General features: G+C 41.2%; 1 long non-coding RNA gene across 1 annotated transcript; it reads left to right on the top strand.

Moving 5' to 3' along the window:
- The first annotated feature begins 11,792 nt into the window (after positions 1–11,792).
- On the top strand, positions 11,793–14,031 carry LOC128315659 (uncharacterized). The gene is made up of 2 exons (XR_008298657.1): positions 11,793–12,367; positions 13,527–14,031. It is a non-coding gene; the product is annotated as an uncharacterized LOC128315659 (long non-coding RNA).
- The last annotated feature ends 1,093 nt before the right edge of the window (positions 14,032–15,124 follow it).

The following is a 15,124-nucleotide window of genomic DNA, read 5'->3' as shown; positions in this document are numbered from 1 at the left end:
TATCCTGACAACAGTGTGGAAAATGGACAGTGAAACACACATGGTAGGTTTATAAGTGGACACAGACTTCCTGTAAGTTATTTGGCAATAGGCACCAAAGCTTCAAAGTGAGCCTTTAACTCACTTCCACAGGTATATCCTAATGAAATAATTGGACAAGTGTTGACATACATACACAGAGATGTTCATCCCTTTATTCTTTGTAGTGGAAAAATTAAAAACAACCTGTTGTCCAACAGTAGGAGATGAATTATGGAATAGCCATCTAACAGAATATTATGTAGCTATTTAAGTGATGATGCAGATATATAAATGTAATGTCAAAAGACATTTATAAATATTAATAGTGATTATAATTCACTGTGTATAGAATTAAAAAAATTTATACATATATAAATATATATGCATTTGTATATCTATAAAGGGCTGGAAGTTTATATAAAAAATATGAACATTAGTTATCTCTAGATGTTAGGACTACTTGGTGGTTTTTTTTAATTGTCTTTTCTTTATCTGTATTTTCTAAAGTGGTAAAGTAAAATATATCATGTTTTCTGAAAACAGCAATAAAAGCTGTTTCTTAAACAAATATCTTTCATGGGGAGGCTAGGTGGCTCAGTTGACTAAACATCTGACTCTTGATCTCAGCTCAGGTCTTAATCTCAGGGTCATGAGTTTAAGCCCCATGTTGGGCTCTTTACTTGACATGGAGCCTACTTAGTAAATATCTATCAAGGTGCCTGGGTGACTCTGCCGATTCTTGATTTCTGCTCAGGTCATAATCTCATGGTTGATGAGATCAAGTCCTGAGATGGGCACTTGCTTCATGGAGCCTGCTTTGGATTCTCTCTCTCCCTTGCTCTCTGACCCTCCTCTGCTCATCCTCTCTCTCTGTCTCTCTCTGTCAAAACAAATACACTTTTAAAAATAAATTAATTTAAATAAATAAATTAAAATACCTTCACTGCAGTGTCCAGGTATGTTTGATCAAATATCTGAATACCATGGCCTGACCAAGCTGATACACAGTTAACCATCACACTCACCAACCTACAAACCACAGCAGCAGGTAGCACATCATTTCCCCTCCTTTTTCTGCCAGTTTTCCAGGAATTCCCTAAAGCTATGAATATCCAAGTTGCTACTGAACTTGGGTGTTAGGGAAACAAGATGTCATATAATGGCAGAACCAGCAGATAGCATCTCTGAAACCCTGAGGGATGAGGCCCAACTGGAACAGCTTACACAGACCAGGCAGCCCTGGGACCTAGAATGAGGTACATGAATGGATTTCTGGTCAGGCCATTGTTCAAGGCACAGCAGGAACAAAGCAATTCTAACTCCTGTCCATTGGGCTCAGCACCTCCCAGGCCTCAAATGAGCCCAAAAGGCAAACTCGTGGGGTCAAGTTTAGGCAACAAATCTCTCATGGGATGCTCAGAGCCTCTCTGATGACAAGTGAGATTGTTTTCTGCACATTTACTGGTCATTTTGAGGTTTCCTTAAATTGTTTATTATGTAAAAGCCAAGTCTAAATCATCTCAGATATCCTCCTACTCTGAATCCTGATTTGAAATCTTGGTAAAGGTATATTGTTGTTTTTCTAGGTCCTTTTTAATATAGCTCTCTTGGTTCCTTTGTTTCTCATGACTTTTTGCCTGATAGCTGGAGTATGAGTAATGTTCTATGGTTAATCAGATTTAGCCTGCTGCAGAAATCATTTCAGTTTATCAAGTTAACTCAAGGAGATTCTCTCAAAAAAATGTTAAGGTTTGGAGGGGTGCCAGTGGTTCTCAACCCTGACCTAGTTTACTCGGCTCAGTAAGGCACCCAGAACAGCCAAGCCACCTTCTTTAGTACTCCTCAACTGTGTGGAAATTGCTTATTGTTATAGCTCTCTCCCAGCGAATGGGAGGCAGATAGGAGCACAAAAAACTGAAAACTTGAATAGATTAATTTTTTTAATGTTTATTTATTTATTTTGAGAGAGAGAGAGGGAGCAGGGGAGCGACAGAGAGAGGGTGGGGAGAGAGAAAATTGCAAGCAGGCTCCATGCTCAGCACAGAGCCCAATGCAGAGCTCTATCTCATGACCATGAGATCACAACTGCAAGATCACGACCTGAGCTGATATCAAGAGTAGGACGCTTAACCAACTGAACCATCCACAGACCCCTAGATTAATATATATTTTTTAAAGATTTTTTTTTTAAGTTTATTTATTTTGAGAGGGAGAGAGAGAAAGCACATGCGAGCAGGACAGGACAGAGACAGGGAGAGAGAAAATCTCAAGCTGGCTCCACACTGACAGCATGGAGCCTGATGTGGGGCTGGAACTCATGAACATGAGACCATGACCTGAACCGAAATCTAGAGTCAGATGCTTAACAGGCTGAGCAACCCAGCCACCCCTTAAAGATTTTATTTTTAAGTAATCTCTACACTCAACATGGGGCTTGAACTCACATCCCCACGATCAAGGGTTGCATGCTCCACTGACTGAGCCAGCCAGGCACTGCTTTAATAGATTAATATTAAGATATTCTATACAAATAGGTACAGATCAAATATATTTTATTATTTGAAGGGTGTAACCTACATGGAATCCAGCAACACTTTATTTCAGTCATCCATACCATCTGTGAAACAATCATCAGTAACTACAGATAATAAAATTACTTGTATTATGGATACTGCTTTTTATTGGGTTTTGGTTTCCCAAAGGTCCAGAGAGAAAAATAGAATGAAGCACCAACTTTGTCATGTACAGCCATGTAATACAAATAAAAATTTCTGACTTAAAATCTTTTCTCTTTCAAAAAACTATCAGTTTAGTTTATAGGGCACCTGGGTGGCTCAGAATGTTAAGTGTCCAACTTTGGCTCAGGTCAGGATCTCGTGGTTTGTGGGTTTGAGCCCCACGTTGGGCTCTGTGCTGACAGCTCAGAGCCTGGAGCCTGCTGTGGATTCTGTGTCTCCCTCTCTCTCTCTACCCTTCCCCAGCTTGTGCTCTCTGTCTCTCTCTCTCTCTCACTCTCAAAAGTGAATATATAAACATTAAAAAAATTTTTTAAACAAAAAACTATCAGTTTATTCTGAGTAAAATTTAATAGATATTTTATCCTTAGCATGGGCCTCAAAACTGAGAATAATTATAAATCAAGTCAGTTTCAGAATCCTTTTCTTGCATGCATATGCATTTTTGCACTGTCTCCCTTACTCTCTCTCTTTTTTTTTTTTTTTTTTTGCTTGCTAATCATAAGCCACAACGTAAATTTCTGCAAGAGCCAGGATGCCATGCCACAAAAGATCAGTCTGGCTTCAGAGATTCTACTTATTTTCCCAGCGTAGAGTACAGATGTTTTTTTGTTGAATCGGGACCATAATTTGCATCTGGTAGGACAATGGGCCATACATATTCTCTTCTCCTGTCCACACACAGAGCTGCATTGACAACAGCAAGAGTTGCTCAGAGATAGAGGCAGAATTTGACTCTGCCAGTGCAAAATTCAGCCTGATTTTAAAGAGTAAATGGTCCAGTTAACATTTCATGAAGAGCAAAGCAGCTAGTGTATTTGGAAGTTTCCTTTAAAATTTTTTGAAATTTTCCTTTGAAATTTCCAGCCCAGTGTATGAAGTAATTCCAGACCCTAATGAGCTTCAGAGGCCTTTGGGGCTGTAAATAAGAACCAAAATGATTGTCTATATTGGATCCAGGACTTTCTTAGCCAGTGGATAATTTATTGTTATGCTCTATGTCCTGGTTTTCCCTCAGAGATTGATGTGTTCTCTTCTGTTTCCAAAAGGCTTTTCTAGCATTCACCTTTCTTCAAAAGTAACCCTGAAAGATGAGTCAAAAGTTCCATACCTGTTTTCCATGTGGGGAAGACTAGGGCCCAGAAAGGTTAAGCAAATTTTTTACTTGTGCAACAAAGGAATTCTGGGTTCTCAAGTGGTTATGGAAATAAAGTCAAAATGGAAACGAAACTTCTGCTTCCTTAAGTTATCTTTCCTGTTTGTTTAAAATGGAAATCCTTTCATTTTACCAAATTTATCAGTTCCTAGGAGATTGCTTTTTGACTGATGTATATTTGGAATCCCCTCTAATTGGAACCAGGACATCCTAGTCATTCATGAGGAGCCTCTTCTTAAGCCTCTCTTCCCGGATACAAACACAGCCCTTTTCTGGCTGAGCAGATCACTGCTGATAGATTTTACCAGTATTGTACAGAGAGTTTAGAGAATGATTCATTTAATTGCCGGCTCTGCAGTATATTTTCTTTGAAACCCATGCATTCAGGTTTTGTTTTTTTTTTTTCTTAATAAGACTTTTGATATCTACCTTCAGAGTTTCCTTACTTGCTTTTAGGCTCCAAGACGTTTTGGTCCTCTGAATTGAGAAATAAAGTAGATTTAACCTTGAGAAGGAGAAAAAGTAGAGGGAGTTATTGGTTTTATGAATTTCAGATTTTTCCAAGGAAAAAAAAAACGAAAAAGGGACAATTTTATTTTTTTAAGTCCACAAAGTCTTGAGCTATATGACATACTTCCCTTTTTAGAAGTAAATTATAAGGAATCATAGAGATTTTTTAGTTCAATCTCCCCATCTTACAGATGAAGAAATTAAATTGAAATGAGTGTGATATGTCTTAGAGTTATTTCCATGTCAATATGTACAAATTCATTCTTTTTTTAAAAACTGTGTACCTCTAAGAATGCACCTTAATTTATTTAGCCATTTTTCTTTGGGGATTATTTTTTCTTTGAAGAATATTTTGTTCCAGTTTTTCACTATTAGAAACAATGCTGCAGTGAATAACCTTGTACAATGCGTGAGTATTTTTACCTGATAGATAATCAGAAATGAAGTCAAAATTTTAATAGAAATAGTTCTGTGAAATTGTACCCATGACTGTACATCTTTGCCAACACTGGATGTTATCAGACTTTTAAGTTTTAAAAATCATTTTGGTCTTGAGAAAAAAAACAATAATTTTCATCTTTTACGTTTAGCTCATTAATCTATCTGACATCTATCTGAAATCCATGGCTTCATGTATTTTGTGAGGTAGGGGCCTAACTTAATCATTTTGTCAATATTTAATATGAGAGGAGCAGAGCACCTGAAGCATGTGAAGAGTAAGGATGTCAGCCAAATTTAACCACTACACAATCCACAGCAAAGTAAACGTCTTGCAACCTACCAGATCTGTCCCCTGTGGCCACTTCTGAAGGCTACATAGGGACCATGTGCTGTTACATCAGAGTTGGATCACGTACGCATTCCACGATTTAACTATACAGGCTTATAACTTTCAGAGGGCCCAGATACTATGGACTTTAGGACATTTTAAAAGACCTGTAAGTGTAATTTTGCCTACAGTAATTTTTTTCCTTCCATGTCAACAAAAGAACCTAGATTGCCCCATGCCCCGTCCAACAGATACACCTAAGACATGCCTAGAGCAAGCTGCCTTTTGTGTCCCTCACGCACAGTCTCCAAGGATCTTATAAAAATATTCCTTTCAATCACATATATACACATATAGTATGCTTCTGAAAGGACATTGGAAATGCAGTTTTCTCCACTTAATTAGGTTTGGAGCTTTGAAGTTTTCCAATGACTTTTTTTTTTTTTAATACCCCTTATGGATTGGTACCTACCTAATCCATAATCAACCTACTGTTTCTCCCCAAGATTTAGAAATCTCAGTAGAGTGCTCTGGGCAGCCACTACCAATTGATGGGAGTTGACACACTGGTGGAGTCAGTTTACCATCTCTGGTCTAAGTTTGTTTATTTATTTATTTATTTATTTATTTATTTATTTGTAATGTTTATTTTTGAGAGAGAGAGAGAGGGTGTGAATGGGGGAAGGGCAGAGAGTGAGGGAGACACAGAATCTGAAGCAGGCTCCAGGTTCTGAGCTGGCAGCACAGAGTCCAATGCGGGGCTCGAACTCACAGACCATGAGATCATGACCCGAGCTGAAGTTGGATGCTTAACCAGCTAAGCCACCCAGATACTCCTAGGTCATTGTTAATAAAAGTCTCATGGTAGTAGTGGGAGATTTTTGTCTTAAGTGTAAACATTTTATTGCCATGATGTCTATCAGTGGCCTTGCCCATAAATGGGAGATGAAGATTACTGGAGGAGGAAAAATAAGATGTGGCTCTTTGGGGAAGAAGGCCCTTCCTTTTTCCTTTAGTGTCTGAGGAATGTCACAGGTCTTCCTACTTTCTATATTGAAGGGAAAAGTCAGTGATATGATTTCGTATCAAGACTTGAGAGGTTGCAGAGGGGGTACAGCAGATGACTTTGGTGCTCACCCACATCCTCTAGCACTACTTGTTATCATAAAAGCAGGTGGCTTGTGTGGCTCTGCCCGAAGACACGCTGGCTACAGGAGCTCATGTGGTTTATGCACAGGGCTGGTGGCAAGTGCTGGGCGATGGCTTCAGGAGCAGAACTCACCCAGCAACAGATGAGAATTGTCCTGCAACACTCCAAGAGGTAGTCTTTGCAGTCTCCTAGGAGTCTCCCAGCTGCCCCAGTGGTAGTGGGCTCATTTATGCTTCCTCTCTATAGGCTGTTTTTCTTCCCTGTCTCAAATCCCCAGTCCAAATAACCTATTTAACCAAAAAAACCTAACAAGATCCCCTTCCAAATAACCTACTCAAACTCCAATTCTTGTATCAGACTCTGCTTCTCGGAGAACCCAAACTAAGGAGGACACATCACCTTGGTAGTGGGGAATGACACAGCCTTTTGAGGACTAATATTAGCTAACAAAATATTATAAGGAACCCCTATTAAGTAATACAAAATTTTAGTTCTCCACTCTATAAAGAGAAGCAAAGCCTTCTGGGAAGGGCATCTGTTTTTGCAGAAGCAAGGGAGCTACAAAAGGGAGGAGGTGAATCTCAAGGCAGGGAACCCTGTCATACCTGCCATCCAGCTAAAGCGGGAGCATGCTGGGCTTGCTCAGAGAGCTCCCCAAGGCCCAGGGACAGATGCCAGGCTCAAGCACCAGGAACAATATCAGAGGCAGCAGTGATAAATAAAATACTATGTTGTGATTTCTCCATTTGAAAATAAGTTTATAAATATATCATTTTTTCCAAAAAAATATGTCACTCATGATTGCCAAATGTCATTTGAGGGAAAGACTGTCACTGTTCTTAAGAACAGATTTTATCCTTTAATTTAAAAAATTGTTAAAATATTCATGAACAACATGATGAAATGATGTGGATAGAAGATACTATTTTTATATAATATTTTTATTTGGCTGAATTAAAAGCTGCCAACCATTTGCCAGTGCCCCTCTTTTTGGGGGTGGGGGGGTGGGGATGGTTCATGAAACCCTAAAATCTGAGAACCACTGATCACAAATCCAATTGGGTATACATTTTCTGTGATGCAGGGGTTTATACAAACTAGCCATATTGTAAAGCCAGTGTAATGGCTGGTTCCTGGCATCATAGGCCAGCCCAACTAATGAATTTTGGGGTGGTAGCAGAGGTACAGATTTCTCACAGAATGTTTTTCTGGAGCTAACTGGCTACTCCCTCATGCTCAGTGGTTGTCCTTGTGTTCTTCACATGTCTGCCAGGATTTCTCTGTGACGTTCCTAAGCTTTCCCCAAATAGTATAATTGCTTTACTCTACCTGCCTCTCCCTCAGCACCTAGACATAAGGGAGAATAGAGTCTTCTCGTGTCCTCAGTCAATCCCTAATCTCCTAATGCCCCCTTTAGGGGGCTCTCACTTGGAAAAGAACCTGCTTTAATAGTACAGGCTATTTTTATTGTTGATCATATTGCTTTAACTCCAATGAGGTCAGTCACACTACTGGGAGAAGTTATCTGTATCACTCCATTCTTCAAAGGAATTCCCCCAGCAACAAAGTGCCATGGTTTACCTGCATAAAAATGAAATTCAAGCCACTTCTTAATTTTAAATTGATAGAGACCAAAGGTACCATTAATAAGAAATAAGGAACACAACTTTGTACATAAGAGAAGAGGAGAGTGGCTAAGCTAAGGATGTTCTCACAAAAAAAGAAAGGCTGGACAATTTTTTAAAGAGATTGAGACAATTATATAAAAAGAGAATCCCTATCTCCATGGGCTCTGGGGAAATGAATTACATGGGGACAGCCTTTTAAACTGAGTAGGATGGAGGTTGGTAGGGAACATCTTCCTCCCTCTATTGATCCCAGCACGGAAGATCAGAGATATTGCTCTTCAAATTCTTAGATAAACATTCCTGCCTGAGTACTCTTGTTTTCTGTAAATGGTAATTTCATAGTGTATCTCTAGTCTAGGGGGCATTGTGTTTTGGGCAAGAGGGTCAGGAGACCCACCTGACATGGCCATTCTAGAACTAAGATTCCAGGTGTGATAGTTTGCTGGGGCTGCTCTAACAAAGTAGCACAAACTGGGCGGCTTAAACAACAGAAATGTATTATTGTCTCATAGTTGTGGAAGCTAGAAGTCTGAAATCAAAGTGTCAGCAGGATTGTTTCCTCCTGAGGCCATGATCTGTTCACGGCCTCTCTCTTTGGCTTGTAGATGGCCATCTTCCTGTTCACATGCCCTTCTCCCTGAATGTGTCTCTGGGTCCAAATTTCTCCTTCTCCTTAATCCAATATGCCAGGATGCCAGGCATATTGGATTAAGACCCACCCCAGTGACCTCATTTTAACTTATACCTCTGTAAAAACCCTATCTCCAAATAAGGTAACATTCTGAGGTTCTGAGTGTGAATTTTGGGGAGACACAATTCAACCCACCACCAGGCAGCCATTCTGGCTTCAGTTTCTCTGGAGGAGCATTTTGGCCTTAATGTTTTTAAGGGCTCTTTCAATCCCAGCTTTCCAAAATTCAGCCCTTAGGAAGCTGCCAAACCTACCCACCCCCCACTAGCCCTTCATTCACAGGACTATAAATATAAGAATTTTCCTGACCCAGGACTGCCAGGAGGGCGGGAAATGAGTGGGGAAATGCTGCAAGGGTGGAGTTTTCCTTTAACCTTTTGTCATTTGCATGAGTTCTGTAATCAGAGCAACACTCAGGGTGTGGTAAACTGTGGGTCCTGACATCCTAAGGCAAATGAGCAGACTCAATGACATTTGTTCTTTTCCAAATCCAGAGGTCTTCTGTGCTCCAACTATAGATGACAAAATAGTTCCAGGAGAGCTGCAGTGTTTTGTTCTCCCTGCCAATTCATTAGCAACAGAACGGTTGCCAGGCTATAATCCAGCCGGGCTGACATCAGCTCCCCAGTAAAAGGACAGAACTGGAGTTGGGTTGTGCGGCCAACAGGGATCAGGAGGGCTCAGCTGTACTGACGCATGGTGAAAGAAAGAAAGAAAGAAAGAAAGAAAGAAAGAAAGAAAGAAAGAAGAAAGAGAAAGAGGGAGAGAGAAGGAAGGAAGGAAGGAAGGAAGGAAGGAAGGAAGGAAGGAGGGAAAGAAGGAAGGAAAAGAAAATAAAAGGACAGAAGGGAAGGAGGGAAAGATGGAGCGAGGGAAGGAGGAAAGAGAAGAAAGTTGGGAAAGCTTATAGAAATGAAGAGATCACCCACCTTTTTAAAGGAACTTAGACAGGAAGATAGGATGGAGGGAGCACTAGGCATGGTCATAACACAAGTTAGGGTCTTACCAGGATTGTCTTCAGTGAGCATTTAGAAAAATTAGGTTTTGCTTGACCTGTAAATAAAAACCATGAGTTTGAGAAACCTAAACTGAGAGCCTGGGTGTAAAAAGAAACCTATATAAGGAAGCTGAGCTGGACTGTAGTTATGGGAGGCCCAGGAACAGCCCACTTCCTTTCTTTGTGCCTTTTTTATTCATCTCTAAATGTGGGGATGGTAATACAATTGCACTCCTCTCAACTTAAAAATACTTTTCTTCTGAATCACCTGACAAGGCTTTTTTTACCCCTTCACAGTGCTTATAACCATTACGAGATCTTCCAGAGCCATTTTATCAGTCTAGCAGATCTTGCTGGAAGCTTCTAGCACTCCAGATGCTGAGTGCTCTGTCACTGAACGCTCGCTATCCTGCTTGTCTTAATAAAGTGCCAAAACTTTACGTCTAATCTGTGTTTTATTAGGAGCTTCCTGGGCTTTCTTTCCATGGCATTTCTCCATCTCTACTTCTGGACTTTCTTCCCAGCTTTTATGATGTTAGACAGCGAGCTTTGGATGACGCTTTATAGCTGGATATTATAAGTGTGTCCACATCCTACCTTCTGTTTCTACCACATGCAGCAGGGCAGGGGAGGAAAAATAATCATCCTGGTGGCCCCTTTCCCAGCTTCGTGGAGGCAGAACGTGTCCCTGATGGGGTAGGCACGTTTCTGGCTCTGCAGGGGTCGGACAAGAGATGTCTGCATGCAGAAAACTAGGACACCAATGAGCTCATCACAAAAGAAAAGTCTGGAGTTAGGTGGATTGAGAACAAATTATAATACATTCAGCAACTTACTGTGCTTCAACCCCATTTTCCAACCGGGTTATCCTTGATTTAAGTATCCCAAAATGCTAATGTTCTGCCATCTCTCCCCATCTATATCCTCAGATGTTGACTCTCAGATCCTCCCAATTAAATTGAACTCTTGAATGCTAAATGTGGTCCTACTTCTTTAGAAATAATATCCACTTATTTATCCATCCATTCATTTTTTCAACAACAAGGGTTGGGTATCTCTCATCCACCAAGCACAGTGCTCAATCAAAACGGTAGGAAAGGCTTCCTACCCTGTAGGAACTCCTAGTCCAAGGTGTCCTCCAATCAATGAAGGTTCTGGATTTGGGTTTTCACTTTGACTTTGACTTTTTGAACTTACAGTACGTGTGCTTCCTTTCCAAAGAGGAACTTGGCTTCCTTGCAGAGCATGGATATCTGCCAAGTCCTTGTACTCAACCAGACATCCAGTCTCCATTCCTTCTGGTCCTTCCGGTCTCTCTCTGAAGCCCAGCATGATAGTCCCTTTTCCTACAGATTCTGCTTGAGTCCAGAAGTTCTATCCACCTTCTGAAGGTTATACACTAAAGCCTTTGGGCCTATAAAGCCTTTCAGATGTGACTTCTGTAGAAATTCTTCCCTGTTTGTTTCCTCTTGGCCTACCACTAGACTATGACAGAGTTCTAAGACCCCAGTGTATCTGGGAGTTCATCTGTGACAATTAAAAGTGAGATCCAAAAGGGAAAGTCTAGCTGTTTCCCTTCTGAACCAAGCCAGTCTGACTGAACTGTCAGAATAGTGTCTGGTGGCAGCTCCCTGCCAGGCCCTTGGGAGCCCAGGCAAATCTGCCCAGCCCAAACTTCTTGGCCACCCTTACAGTTCTGCCTTCTGCTTGGGGTGGGGGGAAGATGGTCACTGTGCAGTGATGTGCAGAGGAAGATAAGTGGACATTGGGCACAGCCCATACCTAAGAGGCAGTCATATCTATAGGATATTTCTGCCCAAAATGCTGCATGTGCAGCAGTGCAAGGAAGGGAAAAAGGCCATCCTTGTGGTCCCACTGCATCTAATCTGGAGGAGATCACGAGACATCCAAACTGGACATTCTACAAAACAGTCATCCTGGACTCTTCAAAAATACTGACGTCAAGAAAGATGTTTTAAAATGCAAGAGAGCTGTTTTAGATCAAAGAAAGCTAAAGAGACATGACAACTAAATGCAATGCATGATCCTTGATTGAATCCTGAATTGAAAACAATATAGCCATAAAGGACATTAGTGGGACAATTATGCTATGTGTGTGTGTGTGTGTGTGTGTGTGTGTGTGTAGAAAGAGAAAGAAGGGAAAACAAATATGGTAATCTGCTAACAATTAGTAAGTCAAAGTGAAGGGTATGTGGCCATTCGTTGTACTGTCTTCTCAGCTTTGCTGTTGAAATTTTGCAAAATCACAAGTGTAGAATTTGAGTGTAGCCTGATGTGGGGTGAACGACTGTAAGAGGGGAAAAGACGGTTGAGCAGACTTGGCAGGAGCCAGGAGAGGTATGGCAACTCCAGACTGCTTCTGGACCAGATTCCTAGTCCCAGTGAAAATCAGGCAAAATTCTAAGCTGCCAAACTGGCAACAAACATGGGACCTGCAGCTTAGTGCACACCTGGAAGCTTTGGGTCAGCCCTACCATCTGGGGACCAGATGTGGGCGCAGCAGACAAATTCCAGGCCTACTAACAAGCCAAGAACTCCCAATAATGCCACGTGTAGCTTTCAGAGGCTCAGGACTGAGAAATGCTGAATGATCGATGGTTGGCTGTTGTTCCAGAGGCCAGACAGGATCAAGACCAGCAGGAACTGACACGTCTGCCTGTTGGCCAAGGAGGCCAAAAGCCCGCCTGAGGTGAGGGTTGGGGCTCATCAGGAGCTCATCAGAGAATAAATGGTTCTCTTTTCTCTTAACTGGTTAAATTTTACATTGCCAGATTAAGTTACTGATTAAGCTCACAGATGTCACCCTAATTTCCTTTTTTTCCATATATTTCTTATATTCTTTATTTGTAATTCTTGCTAGCTGTCCCTGTACCTCTCATGGTTTTATGCCATTATGATGTATGGAAAACATTAGAAGACTCTCTACAGTGTCTTAAAATGACTGAGTATAAAGATGCAAAACAACAAATAAAAAGCAAAAAACCAAAACAACAACAACAACAACAATAACAAAAAAAAACGCCAGCCAAATATCAAAGCTGGTTTTGGACTCAGTAGTGTCCACGTTGTTTCACATGTTGTTTCCAAAGTCAGGGAGCTAAGTGCTAAAGTGACCCAACATTCAAGCCCTCCCTCTAGCTGTGTCATCTTTTGGCATTTCTGTTAAGTTTATGGCCCTTAAAGGAATGGCTGACTTCTTCTTGACTCTCATGTAATCTCAGCTGTCCTGAGCAGAGCTGCTCAAATTCTGGACAGGACCAGCAGTTCAACTGCCCCCTGTGTGAGGCTCCTGAGTTTTCTTCCCCTCTACGTGGAGTTGTACACCATGAGAGGTCAGCCAGGGGTTGGTGGGACAGACCCAGCCAAGGGCTCTGCTGTTTCCACCATGCAGCTCAGCTCAGTCACAAAGCAGCCATGACAAGCAGTGCCAAGACCATCTGTTGGGATCCAGGAATAGATGAATTCCCGGTGTGAGTAAAGAAAACAGCAACAGAGTCTGCTACAAATGTGATTAACACACAGGATCCAGCCAGGCGAAGCCTCCTCCTGAGAAACCATAACATTTGCAGAAGTAGAGTTAAGCAAACCCCAGTGTATTTCACTCTCACTCTCAATCTCTTTCTCTTTCACTCTCTCGTGCTCTTCCTCTCTTTCTTTGAGAAGCAAATCCCTATGTTCAAATATAAATATTAAACAAGAGCCAATATACAAAAGATTTCAAAACTCAGCCAGTCTGATTGGACCTATGTGGCTCCTCCCGTCACCTCAGGATAATTTCAGGATAGTTAGTGCTCCACCAAATCCGCAGTGTGAAAACCATTGCTTTGATCTTTCTTCTCCACACACAGAGGGAAGATGGCATCTTCTCCAACCATGCCTTCTTGGTATTTTACAAACACCTCCCCACCACTCCTTGACCTGTTTTTATGCTTCAGCACATACCAAGAACAGGTGAGATCTGTTATATTTCTTTCTTAGAAGTCTGGAAACTATTCTTTGATGGAAAAAGAGTCTAATGATAACTTATGATTTCTTCAAAAAAGAGCATTAGCCTGAACTTAATGTGTTTCATCCTATTGGAAAAATAGAGGTCTGATCGCATGGTTTCATTTCCATGAGGTTGAAAAGGTAACATTTATGGGAGCATCGGGTCAGTTCAGTCGGTTCAGCATCAGACTTTTGATTTCAGCTCAGGTCATGATCTCACAGTTCATGAGATCAAGCCCCGTGTTGGGCTCTGCACTGACAGTGCTGAGCCTGCTTAGGATTCTCTCTCTCCCTCTCTCTCTCTGCCCTTCACCCACTCTCCCCTCCTCTCTAAACAAATAAAAAAAAAATCTTTAAAAAAAAGAATAGGTAGCATTTGTGGATTCATCCTTCAGCTTCCTTATGAGATGGGAGAACCCCAAGGTGTGGCTATCCTCACAGGTTCTGTTGCATTGGCTTTATGTTAACTCAACATCTTTGGATCCAACTGAGGTTGTTCATTTTTGTTTTGTTGTTTTGTTTTGTTTTGTTTTATCATTACACATTGTATTAGCTGCTTACTTTTCCTGCCATTGACCACTAATTACCTTTTCATCTATAACCTCAAATGTCATGAGACAGAACACTGTGGGAAAGTTCACCTCTGAAGCAATGGAAAGTTCCTGAATGTGAGAACAACATAGTAACCTACAATAGGAAAGGCCATTAAACAGCATTATTACATCAGTTATCACAATAGCAAAGACTTCTGAAGTGGAAAAAAAAATTATTTTATAGGACTACCTGTCATCCCAAAAGAACAATGTGTTTTTAGTCATTTGTTTCAAAACCATTTGGCTCATTCCTCAGCTACCTAGTTATTTTTTAAATTTTATTTCATTAATGGTTAGACTCTATTGTCCTAAGCCAGACCAGCCAAAATGCTATACACTGTCTTAACATACAGATACTGGTGATCCACATGTATCCTGGTCTTTCCTCACCTCTAGTCCCCATCAGTACCCCTTCTGGAAATCACTAGAAAGCATATCACCTGGGCTCACCAGAAAGTTCATGGGCTACCACCTCTGCCTGCTTCTGCCCTGCCCTTCTTCACTGATGTCAACTGTTTACGTCTTCATTACTCATGCAGTTGTGGGAACTTGTCTCACTGCAACCTCCGGTGTCACCAGCCAACCACCCCCTACAGGCCCATTTCCCCCTCACCACCCCTGAAACACGGGGCCTTCAGTGTACCAATATGGAGATGAATATGCTGGAGGTCGTGAAGTCTCTCTCCCTTTTGTGTAACATTATTTCTATGAGTAGATTACTGAGGCAGTATTACCTTTCATCCATTGTCTTAGAGCTTCTAGTAAAAACAGTTGTCTTAGTCCATTTGGAATGTTACAACAGAAATACCATAGACTGAGTGGCTTATAAGCAACAGGAATTTATATCTCACAGTTCTGGAGGCTGG

Source organism: Acinonyx jubatus, chromosome A1, assembly GCF_027475565.1.
Source record: "Acinonyx jubatus isolate Ajub_Pintada_27869175 chromosome A1, VMU_Ajub_asm_v1.0, whole genome shotgun sequence".
Lineage (NCBI taxonomy): Eukaryota > Metazoa > Chordata > Mammalia > Carnivora > Felidae > Acinonyx > Acinonyx jubatus.
The sequence above is the reverse complement of the archived record's forward strand: the minus strand, read 5'-3'. Positions and strand labels throughout refer to the sequence as shown.